Consider the following 20,148-nt stretch of genomic DNA (forward strand, 5'->3'; position numbering starts at 1 on the left):
CATGTTAAATTTATTACTGTTTTACTCCTCTCTCTCCCATTTCTGTTGGTGAATCTCCCGTAACATCGTTGTTCATTCTATACCCAATAGATTTAATTTGTTCTTATTTCTTGTAAACTTGATGTTGTATTGCTTGCAGGATTAAATTATTGAGTTTATCCACTGAAAATATTGTAAACTTGGTCCTTATGATTGCCCATGTTCTTGCATTTTTGGAGAGCACTCTCTTTATTATTATTTTTTTTTTCCGTGTATAGATTTGAGTATTTGTTCAATATTCTTACCTCTTCCTTTGGAGAACTCCCTTGAGTAATACTTTCAGAGTTGGTCTGATAGTAGCAAATTCCCAGAGCTTCTATTTGTTTGGGAATGTCTTGATTTCCCCTCATTTTTGAATGACAACTTTGCTGGGCAAAAAATTCTTGATTGGAAATTGTTTTCATTCAGTATTTTACATATGTTGCACCGTTGTCTTCTGGCCTCTGGAATTTCTTGGGAGAAATCTGTACTGATTCTTATGAAGGACAATATGTTTTTCTCTTGTAGCTTTTAGAATTCTCTCATTGTCTTTGGTTTTCAGGTTTTCAGGATTCTTAGTAGAATGTGCTATGGGGTTGAGCTTTTTTTATTTCTTCTGATTGGCATTCATGTAGCTCCCTGTATTTGCAGGATTGGTTTTCTGTGCAGGTCTGGGAAATTGCCTATGATCATCATACGGAAAATTCTTTTTATGCCTTTATTATTGTCATGGTGCTCTGGAGTTCCAATAATTCTAATGTTAGATTTCTTAATTGAATCCCATATTTCCATTTACCTTTGTTCACTTTTCTTTGCTCTTTTCCCTTATTTCTCTTGAGACTTAATAAGTTCAGTTACTCTGTCTTCTAATTCACTTATTCTGTCTTCTGTCTGTTCGACTCTTGTCAAATATTTCTCTTGCATTTTCTAATTCAGTTGCTTTATTCTACAGTTCTAGTAATTCTCTTTTCTGTGTCTGTGTGTGTATGTGGGTAGGTGGATGTCTTAAGAGTCCTTATTGCGTTTCTTATTTTGTTGCTCAATTTGTTTCCTGATCTCTGTTAGTTTGTTTTTGTGAGATTTTTTGTTTGTTTTGTTTTGTTTAAACTTGTTTAACATCATTGTCTGAAAGTTTCTATTTTTTCCGTTAACCTGGCTTCCATAGGAGAAATTTCCTCTTATTCATGTTTTCCTTTTGACTCGTCCTTTGTCTGTTGTGATTTTGTGTGTTTTACTAATTTTTTGTTGAAATTGAAACATTGTGATATATTTTTTAAAATATTTTAATTTCTAGATTTTTTGATTTATAAGGTAATTATGCTTGTTAGATTCAACTCCACTATATTTTCATAAGAAACATTAAAGGCATTCTTGTCCTTAGGTTTTTTCAGCATTGAGCTAGAAGTTCTGTCCGAGTGCCTAAGTCTCCGGGTGCCTGGTCCTCCCTGAGGTGACTGACTTTACTGGTGTGTCCTCTGAGTTTTGCTGTCACCCTGAGTGTACCTCTGGGTTTGGTTTTTCATCCCTTATTTGGGATTTGGGATGTCTTAGGCTCAGCAGCTCAATGCACTTGCACAGGGGTTTTTCTCTGATTGTGGATGTGGACTTATGTGTCAGTGCTTGGATTTCCCTAGGTGAAGGTGAAGAGTGCTTTATGTCTTTTTGTCACAAGTGTCCCTGTACGGGCTCTCCCACATGTGTCCTTCTGTGGCAAGAAGTCAGTTGTTTCCATCTGTGTAGCCTGTCTGAAGTATATTTCTTACCCTTGCTGAAGGCTGTGTTGTGTGGCTATTTCATTTGTTTAGGCCCTAGAACTTGTTCACCTCAGACTTTGGTGAGATTTCACCGAACTCACTCACAGGACATTGGTCTCCCTTTTCCCCTTCCCAAATTCACAGTCCGTAAACTCCCACAGCCAAACTGTGCTAACTTAAAAATTGGGCTACTGCTTACTCAGTTTAGCTCCCATCCTACATCCCATTCTCATCCCAAAATGGCCATGATGAGCCAAGTCTTTCAGGTGCCAAAGGCTAGACTCTCCTGGCTTCTGCGCCACCTCCACTCTTCCTTTCCCCTGCCTCCGGACTCACCTTGACTCTACAACACTTCTGCTGCTTCTGGAGCTCTGAGATCTTAATCTGTGCTTGTTTTTGTTCATCATTCAGTGGCTCAGTTGTTGGTGGATAAATGGAATCAAGTACTTAGCTTTGCCATTTTGCCTCACCTTTACTCTTGTTAGATTATTACTTAGATATTTTTCTTATGTGCTTTGTTCTCATTCTTATAACCTTGTGGTCACACTATGCCTACTCTATCTCCAGGCATCATACCTATGTCCCTATTTTAACTGGTCAGTGGCACGAAAAAATTACAGTGATGCCGCTAGTTGACTTCTGTTTATATCTCATTGGCCTGAAAAGCTCGATATGGCTATCCCTAGCTGCAAGAGAAGCAAGGATGTCAAACTTTAACATTTAATTAGAGAAAGGATAATGTAATTGGAAAGGAAATTTGGCACAGGCAACTTACAGTGTCTGCTATGCATGCATTTTATCCTACATACCTTGCTTTTTTAGAACTAATCCAAATGTATATTTTCATTCATTCATTTATTCAGTCAGTCATTTATGCATATTTATTTAATACCTATTGCTAGCTGCTGAGAATATAACTGTGAATAAAAAATAGAAAATGCTTATCTTATAAGAAATAATTCAAAACCAATTCCAGATGGATTTTTGGTTTAAATATTAAAGTTGAAAGAATAAATCTTTTTGGAAAAAAAGATATAACACCTTCTTGACCTTGGAGTAGGAAGAATTTCTTAAACAAGGCACAATTGCACTAACTATATAGGAAGAGAATGATAGATTATATTAAAATTGAGAGCTTCTGGTCCTCAAAAGCCACCATTAAGTGAGTGCCAACGGATCACAAAATGAAAGAAAACAGTCATAATACATATAGCTGACAAAAACTCCCACAATAAATAAAAAATGACATATAACCCAATTAAAAATATGATAAAACATGAGTTAATTTTTATTAAAAAGGGTACAAAATTGTTAATGTGTGAAAAGATGTGTAGCCATATTAATCATCAGGTAATTCAAATTAAAGCAACACCGAGATTCCAGTCATACCCATCATAACGTTTAAAATGAAAAAGACTCAAAATCTCAAATATTTGCAAGGAAATCTCAGGTGTTTGGAGAGACTGCAACTCTTCAGTGAGGGTAAACAATTGATACAACAATTTTGGAATTACAGCTTTACTACTTTCTACTGTAGCTGAACAGAAGTACTGTAGGATCTAGAAATCCCAGTTCTAGATATACACCTAAAACATAGATTTATGTTCACCAAAAGACATGTGCAAGAAAGCTCATAGAAACATCATTAATAATAGCCAAAACTCGTAAACAACCTAAATATCTATCATCAGGAGAATGGATAAATAAATCATGATACTTATATATAATAGAATTCTATATAGTGATGAAAGTACTTACATGCAGCAGCATGGATGAATGTCACAAACATAATGTTAAAAAAAATGAGCCATCATTAGAGCATGCCCCACTTACGCAAAGTACAAAAAGAGGCAAAGATAGGCTATCCTATTAAACTCAAGACAGTACTTGGTGCTGGGAAGGAGGGGGAGACATAGAACAGAGAATCAAGGAAGTTTTTGGAGTGCTAGTAACAAACTATTCCTTGATCATGGATTGGTTACACAGGTGTTTTGTATGTGAAAATGCATCAAACTGCACACTTATTTGTACATTTCTTCCTAAATATTATCCTTCAATAAAAAAGAAAAAAGAAAAGAAAACAACTGCCCACACTAAACTCGTAAAGGTTATGGAGGTTCTGCCCTAATGGGACAAGTATATATTGAACAACAATCATAAGCATAACTTTGTTATTATAATTTGCTAAGCAGATTAAAAGATGATTAATCAAAAATAAACAAACAAAACTATTGTCATCAAGTCAATTCTGACTCACAGTGACCTGTAGGACAGAGTAGACCTTCCCAGTAGGGCTTCTTGGCTGTGATCTTTACAGAAGCAGACTGCCACATCTTTCTCCCATAGAGCGGCTAGTGGATTCAAACTTCTGACCTTTTGGTTAGCAGCCAAGTGCTTAACCACTGTGCCAATAGAGCTCCTTTTAAAGGATAATTACATATCATTCAAAGAGAGCTAAGCAAGAGATTTTAACTCGTATTGTCCAGGGAGACCCCTCTAAGAAAGTATGATTTGAAGCATGAGCATATCTTCAGGTGAAGATTGAGTGGAAAAGTGTTCAAAGGAGAAAGAATAGAGTGTGTGAAGACTCTGAGGAAAAAGAGAGTTTGGCTTTTTATAGACATTGAAAGATCCATGTACCTAAATAGAAAGAGTGAGGTGTAATTAGATTCTTTCCAAATCTTTGAGACTTGGATATTTTCTAAATCTGGGAACCTAATGTGGCTTTGGAATTCATTAATGATTAATTAACATTCAGTAACTTCTCCATACATTTCTTAAGTGCTTTAAAAAAAAAATTTTTTTTTTTTGAGGTCAAGTGGAGGAAACAAATGTAAATAGGGCAATAATAAATTATACAGTGAGTGCTGTGGTAGGGGTGTGCACAGATTACTGTGGGAAGACACAGGAGTGACATGTTATTAAGCCATGAGGGATCGGGTCCAGTTTCTCAGAAGTGAGAGGTAAGCTGAATCCTAAAGACTACAAAATAATGAATGAGGCAAAGAAGTTAAGTGATAAGGAAGGACATTTCAGGTGAGGAAGGAACATAGAGAAAGTCCAGGAGCAAAATGACTAGTTCAGTGCAGATGAAGCACAGTGAAGATGAAGAAAAGAGACAGGTTAGGAGGGACACATTGGAGAAAAAGTGAGAACCAGATCATAAAAGTCCTACTGGCATATATTTAAGGAACTGGAGTTTTATTCTAAATAGATGGGAAATCTGAGAACAGTGTTTAGCAAGGACTTAAATAAAATAAAATAATTTTTTAAGATAATAAGAGTTTAGAGATAATACATTGGAGCCCTGCAGGCTCAGTGGTTAAGAGCTACGGCTGCAAACCAAAAGTGCAGCAGTTTGAATCCACTAGCTGCTCCTTGGAAGCCCCATGGGACAATTCTAGTCTGTCCTATAGGGTTCCTTTGAGTCAGAATTGACTTGATGGCAACAGGTCTGATTTTTGGTTTTATTCTAAATGTCCAGTTCTTAAGACAGTGCCTGGTACATAATAACCAGTTTACTTAGAGTCTGTTCCAACTCACGTTGACCCTACATGTGTCAGAGTAGAACTATGCTCCATAGGGTTTTTAATGGCTGTTTTTTTCAGAAACAGATTGACAGGCCTTTCTTCAGAGGCACTTGTGAGTGGACTTGAACTCCCAGCCTTTCAGTTAGCAGCCTATTTCATTAACCATCTGCACCACCCAGGGACTCTTGACACCTAACAAAACCAAACGTGTTGCTGTCAAGCCAATTCCAACTCGTGGCACATAATAGGACTCAATGAATATTTATTGCTTAGTGAAATAAAAAAACAAAAAGATTTCATTGGTTGCTATGTAGATAATGCTTCCAATGTTTCTGAAAACCCTGTTGGCTCTTCTTTGAAAATACATCCAACCATCATCTGTCACTTAGATCATTGTAATAATTTCTTAAAGGATTTCCCTGCATTCACACTTACCCCTCTACAGTTCATTCTCAACACAGCGGCCATCAGAATCCTTTTTAAAAATGTAAGTCAGATTATGACACCTCTGTTCAAATCCCTCTAATGCCTTCTCATCTCACACAGAGTAAATACCAAATTTCTTACAACCAATTTCCCTTCAAATTCCAACACAATCTAGTTCCTGGTTTCCTCCCTGATTTCCCTCCTTTCCCTCTTATTTTTGATCACTCCCATTTAGCCACACCACTTGGGGCTCCTGGCCCTTACTGGAACCCACCAGTCACACTCTTGCCTCAGGGCCCTTACACTGACCCTTCCTCTGGTTAGAGTGCTTTTCCCACAGATAGCTCCCACCTTCACCTCCGTCAAACTTTTGATCATTGAGTCCTATCCTGACCACACATTTAAAAATTGTATTTCTCTTTGTCCTCAGAATTTTCCTTATATTACTTATTTTCTTCATATCACTCTTCACCTTCTAACATATAATTTACCAATGATCGTGTTTGTTTTTTCTCCCCTTCCAGTAGAATGTCAGTTTCATAACAGCAGAATTATTATTTTTTCCTTCGTTAAACCCTAGTTCCTAGAACAACGTCTGACTGGTAGCAGATGCTCAATAAATACTTATTGAATGACAGGGGAAGGCACAGAAGCAGTAAAGACAGTGTGGAGGCTACTGGTTAAGAGCTTGGCTGCTAACCAAAGGTTCAGCTGTTCAAACCCACCAACCACTCCTTGGAAACTCTATGGAGCAGTTCTACTCTATCCTGTACGGATGTTACGGGTTGGACTCAACTCGTCAGTAACTTTTTTATTATTATTATTCATACGCTACGGTAGTTGTTGTTGTTTGATGCTGTCAAGTTGGTTCTGACTCATAGTGACCCTATGTACAACAGAACAAAACACTGCCCAGTCCTGTGCCATCCTCACAATCGTTGTTATGCTTGAGCCTGTTGTTGAAGCTACTGTGTCAATTCATCTTATTGAGGGTGCTTAACCATTGTGGAACCAGGGACCCTTTACTAGGGTAGTGGCAGTGTTGAAAGAGAGAAATGAGCTAACGTACTGTATTTGAAAGTGGAATTGACACTCTCAATTCTAAGTAAAGTGTTATACTTTCTAGTTTCTTACCACCCATCTGGTTTTGCCCACTCTTCCCTAAGTCCTTTGTATATAAATTTCTAGAACTGCTATGGTGAACACTGATGGACTTGGTATGAGAGAGAGATATGCTGGAGATAACTCAGGTTTCTGGGATGAACCTTTTCAGAGGTTAGAAATGCTAGAAGAGGAACATATTTGGAGCCAAGATCAAGAGTGTAATTTTGGTCATGGTAAACTACTCACCCAAAGGGTGAAACCATTTTGACTGAATAGATTAATTAATCAAATGCTAAGGAGAGACTTGCTGGATTCAATTGTTTGCCCATCACTTTGAAATAACTGCTTGCTAAGTGACTGTGTATAGACTGAACAAAGTTGTAAATATGATATGTGAAGACATGAAACTCTGGTATCAGCTAGGATTTAAACAGAGAACAAAAAAAAACACGAAACACCTGTTAAGAGGTTTATTGAAAGTAATCGGTTTACACAGTTGTGGTAGGTAGCAAAGTAAGTCCCAAATCAGAAGGGCAGGCCTTCAGGGAGGGTAGGCTGGAACTCTCAGGCACGAGCTGAAGCTGCTGTACACAGAATTTCTTCCTCAGGGATGCCTCAATTCTGCCCTTAAAGCCTGTGCATGGATTTAATTGGGCCCAAGCAGATTATCTAGGAAAATATCTCTCTACTTAAAGTCAACCAATTATAGACTTTAATCACATCTACAAAATACCTTCACAGCAATACCTGGGTTGGTGTTTGGTTGAATAATTGAATAAATAGATGTACAAAACTATGATCACACTCTACTCCCTCCTGTATTTCAAGTTTTATGAGTCCTATAATTTTAATAAATTTTAGTTTTTCTTTGCTCATGTCAGAGAGAGGTTTTAATATAATCAAATACGTGAGTGGCTCATATGCTTCTACCCTCATTAGATATGTATCCCAGTTTGTCCATCCTTGGATTTATCTGCTTTCTGACTTCCTCCTTACCTGTTTTTACTAGGTTCTCTTCTTGTGATTTGCCTGCAAGAGTGTCTACATTTCTGAGTGCTCTAGTGTAATTTGAAAAAACAAGTCTATACCTCTTTGAAATGCTAATATTAGTTTCTGTGAGTACTAGAACATTCAATGCCTTGGAAAAATTGCTGTTTGAAATAAAAAAATTATATATTTTGAATTTACTAAGCAGTTTTATTTCTCACTTTTACATTTTGTACCTGAGCTTTTCAATATTATTCCAAAGAAAACTATTTTTTTTCTTCTGTCCTCTACCAGGTCTACTTTGCTGTGAAAAGATAAAACAATCATATTTCTTTCTGTAACATATTATTTATTTAATGAATGTCAACAGATTTATTTCCTATTATTCTTTTATAAAATTAAAATTTTAAATGATCTTTTTAATTTTTATTCCTCATTTTCTGTGGAAGTATAACTTCATGATATAATTTTAATACTTATTTGAATGAAGAAATTAAAAAGCACTTAGAGAGTTCAGAGGAGAGGGTGAATAACTCTTTCTGGGGAGTTTAGGAAGTATTTTGTTACTAGGAGATGAACTTGACCTTGGTATTAAAAGACATAGGAGTTTGGCAGGCTGAGAAGGGGTATTCACGAACAAAAGACTGAAGGAGAAAAGGGCACGGGATATCTAGTAAAGAGAAGTTCAGTGTGAATGGAAGATTGAATGCATGAAGTGGAGTAAAGAGAAATCAAGCTGCAGAAATTGTCTGGGTTTGTAATTCAAGAGTCACATATGTCAAGTCAAGGCAATAGAAAACCAGCAAACCTTTTTAAGCTTTTAAACCTCAGGATATTTATGTGTCGCCCGTGCCTATCAGAATGCCTGATATACAGCAGGCATTCAATAAATACTTTTGGTGATTGAAATCTCCCCTGTTGTATACTAGGATTAGATCTGCTTTTAAACAAAATAACTCTTTCAGTTGTATCAAGGACTGATTCTCACCGGGGAGGTGAGAAAGCCCCTATTTTGTCTGAAAGACCAAATAGGGGCTTAGAAAAGAAGAGATTCAGTTTAAGAACTTTTTCCCTAACCATAAGCATTTTAAAAGATAGATTTTTTTATTGGTATCAAAAGTTTAAACATGTTTTTATGAATAAGCACCAGTTGTGCATTGTAGCATTAAATCATATTGAAACTCATCTCTGAGCAATAACGTTTACAAACATCTGAAAACTCTATCAGGTGGAGAATGATGTTATGCAATTTCATAGAGTTTTTATATTCTTTTTCTATGTGGGAGCTTCCGAGAAATATCTTTGAACATTGGATCAATGCCGTGAAATTTGCCAACATATTTTTTTCTGTGACAGCAAAGATATTCAGAAGATAACTAGAAATTGGATCTGAAATGATAGTTGAGCCCTGGGATTGCATTCTATATCTGCTGGTGAATAATTGGTTTGTATCTAAGGACAATACTTTCTGATAGGCTAGGGTAGCTCATTATTTCTCAGAAAATTTTATAATCTCCTTGTACAAATTGATCCCAAAGATTAAAGAAATCATGGTTGTACTTTCAAGGTAGACTTACTGAAACCTATTTTTTATTGAATGCAAAAACAGAGTGATGAGCAAGTTGTTTTAATCCTCTTGGGAAGGGGGTGGGATTACCTCAGAATACTCCTTGACTAGCTTTTCCATCAAGTGTCTGCCAACTTTAACACCCAGGAAAAACAAATTTCTCTTTAGATTTGTATGATTTAAGATAGATACTGCACATCAGAAAACAGAAAAAGAAATCTACAGCTTACGTTTTGTTTGAAAATATAACTAAGTTGAAGTGAAGCCAGCTCAGACAACGATTACATGCAAACAAGTGCCAATTATGAGACACGTTTTTTATATTAGTAAACATGGATTTTAAAAAATAAAATTTCTCAAAACATCAATTATAAAAAATCCTTGAGAGGAACACTTATATAATTGCCTATAACAAGCAGAAATATGACTTTCTGTACCATCTAAGTGAGGTACATACATAGATACTTGATCAATTTTTGGTTACACAAAGACAGGTGATATTGTGAGCAACAATGAGGCCCTGGTTACTTTCACTCCCTGATACCTGATGCTTTCTACCAGAACCAGGGATCTTCCTCACCAGGCCAGCATCTCCAATTCATTACACATACAGGCCCTGAGAGAAAACATTTGTTTAGACAGATAATTCAGGAGCAGACAGATATCTATAGCTGCATCACTTCAACCGAGAACTTCTTGGGAATATATCCATTTCATTATTCCTCCTCCTGGTTCCTTCCTTAAAGGCTTACAACGTGGTGTGGTTCCCAAAGGTATCTTAGTCCCATATGGTAAGAGCATATGGTAGGGAATTAATTTTGACTGAGTCATCTGTCAATTTCAGTTACACTATGGAAAATTCAAGCTGAATTTACGGTTGAGCTTTCACAAACATCTAACCATTGTTCCTCTCTCAGCTTGCCCGTGAGCTCCTAAAATGTGCACCAACTTTCTCCTAATGCAATTTCACAGGTATGTCTTAAAATTGGTAATCATGCCTTGAGCGCTGTCATAATCCAGAAGGCATTAAAATGCTTCAGGTATGTAATCAAGCTTATTTATGAACCAGTAAGTGCATGAACAACTGAATGATGTTACATCTTATTTAGTATCCAGGTGTTCAGGATACAGTAAAAGTGTCAGAAGGCCCTTCAACTTCCTTTGGGGCAAGTGGACATTTCTAAACTTCTTACCTTAGAAGACCTGTCCTACTCGCTTACCAAATAATTTTTTGTATTTATTGGGGACAGTAAATATCTGGGTTTTTATGGGAACAGACTGAGACAATTAAGTAAATAATTCAATTTCCTGTATTATCTGTATTGTGGAAACCCTGGTGGCGTAGTGGTGAAGTGCTATGGCTGCTAACCAAAAGGCTGGCAGTTCGAATCCGCCAGGCGGAAACTCTATGGGCCAGTTCTACTCTGTCCTATAGGGTCGCTATGAGTCGGAATTGACTCCACTGCAGCGGGTACGTATGTATGTATCTGTAGTGTATCATATTGATTTGTAACATCATATACCATTCTACCAAACTTAGTCCAAGAAAGAGATAGGATACAATGTAAAAAGATATGATATTGTTTACTGTGTGCTAGGAGAAAGAAACTTGCAGATAGCTACTTTTTCTAGAATATATTTCTGTGCCAAAGGGTTTTAAGCACAGAAATTAACAAACATTTTTCAGTTATTTTCAATTTATCTGTGTCTCCTTTCCTAAGATGAATTATTTCCAGTCCCATATGTCACTGGCAGTCTTCTGTTGTTCTCCCATCTCTTTTTACCGTCCCCAACTTCTGTTTCATGTTGTTGCTGTTGTTAGGTGCCTTGAGTCTGTTCCAACTCCTAGCGACCCTGCGTACAACAGAACCAAGCACTGCCTGGTCCTGCGCCATCCTCAAAATCATTGTATGTTTGAATCCATTGTTGTAGCCACCCCGTCAATCCATCTCATGGAGGGTCTTTCTCTCTTTTGCTGACCCTCTAAAAAGCATTATGTCCTTCTCCAAGCATTGGTCTCTCCTGATAGCATGTCCAAAGTACGCGAGCCAAAGTCTCACTATCCTTGCTTTCAAGGATTACTATGGGTGTATTTCTTCTAAGACAGATTTGTTTGTTCTTCTGGCAGTCCGTGGTATATTCAATACTCTTTGCCAACACCATAATTCAAAGACATCAATTCTTCTTTGGTCTTCCTTACTCATTCCCCAGCCTTCACATGCATATGAGGCAATTGAAAATATCACGGCTTGAGTCAGGCACACCTTAGTCCCCAAAGTGACATCTTTGCCTTTTAACACTTTAAAGAGGTCTTTTTCAGCAGATTTGCCCAATGCAACAGGTCATTTGATTTCCTGACTGCTGCTTCCATGGCCATTGACTGTGGATTCAAATAAGATGACATCCTTCACATCAATCATTTCTTCATTTGCCATGACGTTGTTTGTTGGTCCAGTTGTGAGGATTTTTGTTACTTTATGTTGAAGTGTAATTCATACTGAAGACTGTAGTTTTTGATCTAAATCAGTAAGTGCTTCAAGCTCTCTTCAATTTCAGCAATCAAGGTTGTGTCATATGCATATCACAGGCTGTTAATGAGTCTTCCACCAATTCTGATGCCATATTTGTCTTCATACAGTCCAGCTTCTTGTATTATTTGCTCAGCATACAGATTGAATAAGTATGGTGAAAAAATGCAACACTGAATCACACCTTTCTTGATTTTAAACCATGCATTATCCACTTGCTGTGTTCAAATGACTGCCTCTTGGGCTTTCCACAGGTTCCTCATGAGCACAGATAAGCATTCTGGAATTCCCATCCTTCACAATGTTATCCATAATTTGTCATGACCCACACAATTGGAAGATTTTGTGTAGTCAAAAAAACAGTGGTACTCATCTTTTTGGTATTCTCTCATGCCACCTGTCTGTCTGATACCACCCCTTAATACCAACTGGTGGTTGCCAGTTTAAAGCTTACCTGCTTGGGGAAATGGGAGTTAATACTTAATGGGTACAGAGTTTCTCTCTGGAGTGATGAAAAAGTTTTGGAAACAAATAGCAGTAATAGTTATACAACATTATTAATATAATTAATATGACTGAATTGTATACTTTAAAATGGTTAAATTGGTTATATAATTATACATATAATCTGTACAATAAAAACTTAAATTTTAAAATGCAGTGGGGATAATGCACTACTTTGTATTAGAGAATCACCTTTGTAAATGTAATAAGAAGTGAATTTGGCTTCATTGTAATATGTGTAGAAATACTGGAAGTGCTTTAGTCAAAAATTTTAAAATACTAATACTATATAGTCGAGCCCATAGATGGAACTTTACAATTCTTATTTTAGAGTAATACTTTAAGAAAAGGTTGCCTGCAAAAGCATTTATATTTATATTATTTTTTATAATTTTCAACTAAAACCAGTAATTTCATGTGAATCTCTTAATAAAGGACAAAGAAAATTAAGAAAATTAAAAAAAAAAAAAAACCTGCTGAAACTACACTAAACAGAAATAAACCTCTTCTTGAAAATTAACACTCTTAGATTATAGACACTTTGAGGATCCTGTCTAGCTTAATTTTGTATTTCTAAATTATAGGATAGTATCTGGAACATAGCAATTGCTTAACAAATGTCTGTCTAATAAGAAAATGGATTTTCCAGAGCTTCACTGCTGTTAATATGAACATTAATTATAATTATACTAGGAAAGTTCCAGTGCTTGGGGATGATAATAGGTAATCCTGACTGAGTGTGCTTGTTCTTTGCCAGACACCTTCCATATATGACTGAATTAATTGTTTTACCTACGAGTTCAGTTCCTTTCATTAATCCATTTTATATTTGAGGAAAGTAAGGCACAGACTGGTTAAGTAATCTTCCCAAGGTCACAATGCCACTCATAGGGCTAAAACATGAACTCAAACAACCTGATATCAGAGCACAATTTATTATCCACTCTCATATAAAATAAAACTGACCTACCATCCTTAGCCAAGATTAGTATTTCCCAGATATATGGATTTCATGACAGGGTTGACAACTTTAATTTTGTCAAGAAAGCCATGAAAAAAGTTACTATTTCGCAAATAGTGTGCACTTTACCACAAAAAAAATAGAAATTACAGTAATAATCATGATAAAGGATAATTCTTTAACATAAAATTATGAACAGATCAAGTTCATTGTCCCCATTATTTCCTTATTTTACTGCTCCCTGGTCAAATACCCTCACAAATGGCAATGGTGAGTACACTGGCAATAGGGAAGCTTTGTAGTACATTATGTAGTTTTGCCACGAACCTTTCTATCTCCGTTTGTCTCTTTCTACCTAGAATGGATTTTAGCATGCCCTGGGAGTCTCTACATAGCAAAGAAGCAGCGTTTGCTACTTGTGGAGATGAGAACATGTCCATTGCACCAGCTGACCTGCACTTCTGGGTATCTGGGCATGAAGCCAGTAGCCTCGGAGAATTAAATGAGGATCAAATCCTTCTTGAGTTAATATCCAAGATCTTTTTCAGTGCCCTCAGGGATGAAAGGTTAGGTTAAAATTGATTCTTTATAACTAAAGATAACTAGCCAGCACAAATTGATAGTAGCATGAATAAATAGCCATGTTTGAGGCCAAGTTAAAACATGACTAGATCTTCAAAGTAAAGGTTCAATTTTAGCTCTCTTTGGCTGCAAATTTGGGACACAATCTGTTTCAGTACTTAATTATTTCAGATAGCAACTAAAAACATAAGTTCAGCTGTATTTTCTTACCTGTTAAGAATCTTTACAAAGTGAAATGTAGAAGACAGCATTTATGAATGGTATATTTGTGTTCTCTCAAAGTAAAATGGAGGAATTTAGGATTGTGCCTATTTTTTCAGAAGTAGATTCAAATATGTTCAATATATTTCTTCAGTTACATTTTATTACAGTCAAATAATTTCATATTGTAATATATAGACTGCATATATTAATTCATGAATACCCTTGTCTGAACCCCAGTGAATTTGCCAGCACACACGCATTTTTATCCATTTCTTGCCTTCTGAGTAACCAGATATAACACGTTCCTCTTCCTGTTGATGATTAACCCCTCTTCCTGTGTTCTTCCTGATCTCATGTCAGCTTGCTTTCTCAAGAACTTCTTTTCTGTTCTATCTCCCCCACCTTCACTTTCATCGATCTCTCCCTCTCCCTAGATTATTCTTGTAAGTCTATTAATGCTTTATAAAATCTTCTACCTCAAAAAAAAAAAAAAAAATACAACGAAAAACTAAACTAAATTAAACAAACAAAAAAAAAACCCAAGCCCATTGCCATAAAGTCTATGCTTACTAATAGTGATCCTATAAGGCAGTGTAGAACTGCCCCGTAGGGTTTCCAAGGAGCAGCTGGTGGATTAGAACTGGTAACTTTTTGGTGAGCAGCAAATGCTAACCACCAGGGCTCCAAACTAAACACAAAACCAAAACCAAACCTGTTACTGTTGAGTTGATTCTGACTCCTAGTGACCCTGTAGGACAGGGTAGAACTGCCCCATACAGTTTCCAAGGAGTGGATTTGAACTGCTGACCTTTTAGGATAGCAGTCGAACTCAACCACTGAACCACCAGAGTTTCCCCTAACTCCTAGTGCTCCAATTTCTTTTCAACTTCACAGCAAAATTTCTTAGAAAATTTTATACAGAGATTTACGTGAAAGGTTAGATTATGATGGTGTCAGTGAGATAAGGAGATATGGAGGAAAGACAAGTTTATTTTTATTTGAATGTACTCTTAGGTAAGATGAATTCATGAGCATATCCATTCAGTCCTCCTACCTTTTATTGCTGTGCATCAAATTACCACAAAATTTAAGAGCTTAAATCAGTACACATTTATTATCTCACCATTTGTGTTAGTCAGGAACCCAGGCACAGTTGAGCTGAATCATCTGCTTCAGAGTTTCTCACAGGCTGAAGTCAAAGTATCCTCTGGCTATCAGAGTTTCAGTATGGTTGGTTGATGCAGGTTACAGTTGTTGTGTGCTGTTGGATTGAAGGCCTTGGTTCCTAGGTGGCTACTGTTCGCTGGTGCCACCCTCAGCTCCTTGCTACGTGTGCCTTTCCAACATGGTAGTTTGCTCCATGAATGTATGTAAAATGAGAAAAGCTATACAGAGAGAGTCGGCTAAGAAGCCAGCCATGATCTTTTATGACCTAATCACGAGAGTGACATCTCATTGTTTTTCCCATATTTTATAGTTTAGAAACAATTTACTAAACCCATACAGAAGGAGATTACACAAGGGTGTGAATATCAGGAGGCAGGATCATTGAGAGCCGTTATAGAGGTCTGCCTATAGTATGTTCCCTAATTCCTCACTATGTAAATGTCAAACATAATTCTCCATAAAAAATAAATATAACATAATAGTAATAATAATAATGAAAATAATCCAGACTTAATATGGGAAATGATATAAACACAAATGAAATTATCATTAAATGCATAAAATCAGCTTATAAATCACCAAGTACAATATGATTAAAATGTTTTTGAAATAGCAGACGAAAAATATCAGAATTGTGTAATGAGTAGGTTGATGGGATATATTTTCTATTATAAGAAAAAATACCTGTTATAGTGTTCCTCACCTTTTTTTCAATATGTATAGTGGAAAAGACAAGGGCCCAGATAATGAATCAAAGATGTAATAGTCTTGTACCAAGAAATGTTTTAAATATTATATGTATGTATGTATATTACATATGTTTATATATACATACATATGTATACATATTAAACAAAGATGTCACTTTGAGGACTAAGGTGGATCAAACCCAAGCCATGGTATTTTTAGGTGCCTCATAAGCATAAAGCTGGACAATGAATAAAGAAGAATGAAGAAGAATTGATGCGTTTGAATTATGGTGCTGTTGAAGAATATTGAGTATACCATGGACTCCCAGAAGAATGAACTAATTTGTCTTGGACGAAGTACAATGAGAATGCTCCTTAGAAGTGAGGATGGTGAGACTTCAACTCACATACTTTGGAAGTGTTATCAGGAGGAATCAGTCCCTTGAGAAGGATATCACGCTTGGTAAAATGGAGGGTCAGCGAAAGAGAGGAAGATCCTCAACCAGACAGATTGACACAGTTACTGCAATGATGGGCTGAAGATAAGTTTGTGAGGATGGCCCAGGTCCAGGCAGTGTTTCATTCTTTTGTTCATTGGGTTGCTATGAGTTGGAACCAATTCAATGGCTCCTAAAAACAAACATATGTATATGTATACATATAATCGTATATATATGTATACATATACATATGTTTGTTTTGTATGTATATAAACCAAAGCCATTGCTCTCGAGTTGATTCTGACTCATAGTGACCCTACAGGACAGAGAAGAACTGCCCCATAGGGTTTCCAAGGAGTGGCTAGTGGATTGAAACTGCTGACCTTTTGGTTAGCAGCTGACCATGTAACCACTGGGCCACCAGAGCTTATATATATATATATATATATATATATATATACACACACATACACACACACAAATATGTATACATATGTATATATATACATATACATATGTGTGTATATATGTATATATAGTCTTATGAGAAAACTTGCTTTTATCAATCCTACTTGAAAGATAATGACACTGAAACCCAAAATACCATAACCAATAATCAGTATAGTCAGAATTTGAACCCAGACTTTCTGACCTCAGAGTATATGTTCTTGAATACCAGACTAAATCTCCTGCCCAGAATTTGCTCACGATATATATATATTTTTTCCTTCTGGGATCATTAGAAACAGAAGGTTAGGAGCTATTAATAGGTTAGGAGCAGTAGACCAAACTGACCAAGAATTACACTTTTTTAGGGTAACCAGATACAAACTGAGACACGTTTGAGAGTTAAAATAATTGGTATTAATAATTATATGGGAACAACATGCGTAAGTGTGCACTATTCCAGACAAATTTGTTTACAAAAACCAGGTTTTGCTTATTGAAAAAGCTTTTCAGGGGCGTGCTCAGAGAGGAGGTAACTAACAACTTCCTGTCTCCGACTCTCCATGCCTATAAAAAGTATGTATGGGCCAAACATAATTGGAAAAATTCTCCCTGGATACCAAGCTCTTCACACACACCTACCAAAGGCTTCATTTTCCTTTTAAGATTTAAGGGCAGTGAGGAACTAATGTTACCAAGTTACACATATCAAAGAGTATGAACAAGACTATGACTTTAATAAAACATACCACTTGGTTAACCTGGAGTTAGCCAAATTGCAAAGTTCAAGGGCGTAGTCCTCTACACTGCCAAAACTACCCAAAACTTCTGACCAAATATAAAGGGTTAGGGCCAAACTTGAAAGTTAGAAGGAGGTTCAGACAAGACCACACTTAATCCTGACACCAACTGCAAGTTCAGAGGGTTTCAAAATTATCCTCAGGAGGACCATTTTTTTAGAAGGGGGTCCCAGAACTCACTGAAAGCTATTATACCCATTGTTGTGGTTTACTACAGGGAAAGCATACGGATTAAAATCAGCCAAGTGAGGAGATGCACAAGGTAGAACCTGCATGGGCTCCAAACACGAAGCTTCCAACGTCCTCAGGTTGCATTACCCCCTGGAGTCAATGTGTGACAATACACACACAGTACTGCCAACCCGGAAACCTCACCCTAGCTGTGATGTCCAGAAGTTGTTTTATTGGGACTTCATTACATAAAAAAATTAATTGATTGATTGCCCACGCAGTTGAACTAAGTTTCTAGGTTGACATACTGCCTGACCCAAAATCCTAAATCATATGGTTGGTATTTCTGGCATGTATTTTAAGACTATTTGGTGTACCCAGCCCCACCCTAAGACTTGTCATGACAAGCTCCAGCCCTAAACAAAGACACTTCTATCAAGCATGACATAGATTACTTCCAGAAGCTGAGGGCAAAGTCCAGACCTCTCTTTGGGCAAAGCCAAATTATTTACTGTACAACATCCAATCCCTCTCTCTGCCAGTTATCAAAACCTACTGCATCAGTGAAGCTCTAAGATAATAATTATTACTTCATATTAGTGATTCTGAAGCCTGGGTAGTGCAGTGGATAAGAGCTCAGCTGCTAAGCGAAAAGTCGGCATTTCAAATCCGCCAGCCGCTCCTTCGAAACTCTGTGGGGTAGCTCTGCTCTGTCCTGTGGAGTCACTGTGAGTCGGAATCGACTTGGCAGAAAAAGGGTGCGGTTCTTTTATTAGTGATTCTCAACTGGGGGCATTTTTTTTCCCCTCAGGTGACTTTTGACAATGTCTGGAGATATTTTTTGGTTGTTATGACTGGAGGGGTGTGGTTCTGGCATCTAGTAGGTAGATGTTAATAAACATTCTGCAATGTGCAGGATAGCCTCCCAGAACAAATAATTACATGGTTCAAATTGCTGGTAGTATTGAGGTTGAGAAACTGTATATGAAAACAAAAATGAAGGGCTTCTTGGTTCCTTTAATTTTTAATTTAATTTTTATTTTTTGCCTTATTTTGCAGAAGACTTGCTACATACTCATATGCTTCAAAAATTCCACTCTGTATAGATGCTGACAGAAGTCATTAGAACAGTGGGCTAGTGAATCAATTTTAAAGTGGAATGGAAGAAACCCTCTCTTTAGCTCTCCTAACCCTGACCAGTTTTTCATTAAGAATCTCCCGAGTATATCTTCAACAAATTAAAAAAAAAAAAAAGTCTCAGCCTCTTGATCCTCTATGTCAGAAACAGCACATTGAACCAACTTCCTCTTCAAACAACTTCACATTATTATTAATTATCAAAAACTGCTGAATGATTCTGAAAGTGCAATATTAAGGAGAAAGAGACAGAAAAAAAAGGTGGCCTGCTTAGTTGAACTCAACTATAGATAAAAAGATTAAAAAGTGTTGAACACTGTAATATAAAATAATCATATGCTGTGTTTTAAATTAATAAATTGAATAGTATTTAAAGTAACTACAAAATCATTGTCTGAACATACACTAAAAAAGCTTATAATGGCTTATTCTCAAAATATTTATTAATTTTGTTTTTGATATTTTCAGATACTGCAGTGACAGAAAAAAAAAAAAAAAAACCCAGTGCCATCAAGTCATTCCAACTCATAATAGCAACCCTATAGGACAGAGTAGAACTGCCCCATAAGAGTTTCCACAGAGCACCTGCCGGATTCGAACTGCCGACCCTTTGGTTAGCAGCTGCAGCACTTAACCATTATGCCACCAGGGTTTCCAAAAGAATATAAATCTTGTTTATGCTACTTTTAGGTTACATTTATAGAGAAGCTATTGTGAGAACGGAAACCCTGGTGGTGTAGCAGTTAAGTGCTATGGCTGCTAACCAAAACGTCGCCAGTTCAAATCCACCAGCTGCTCCTTAGAAACTCTGTAGGGCAGTTCTACTCTGTTCTAGAGGGCCGCTATGAGTCAGAATAGATTTGAGGGCAATGAGTTTTTCTTTTTTTTGTTTTATTGCAAGAACAATGTAGACATATGACATAATTGCATTATACATATTCTGCCTACACTCACAAATCGGTTTTGAAAAAAATAATTAAGTTAACTACCTTTTTTCTCATAGTCTTTTTTGAAATGAAACTAGCTTCTTTTTTTAATCAGAAAAATATAAAAATCACAAGGAACTAAGATTACATGAAATGTCACTACCCAGGGGAAATCACTATTAATTTTTTTATTCTTCCAGATTTAC

The sequence above is a fragment of the Loxodonta africana genome, chromosome 4 (genome assembly GCF_030014295.1).
Source record: "Loxodonta africana isolate mLoxAfr1 chromosome 4, mLoxAfr1.hap2, whole genome shotgun sequence".
In the NCBI taxonomy this organism is placed as follows: domain Eukaryota; kingdom Metazoa; phylum Chordata; class Mammalia; order Proboscidea; family Elephantidae; genus Loxodonta; species Loxodonta africana.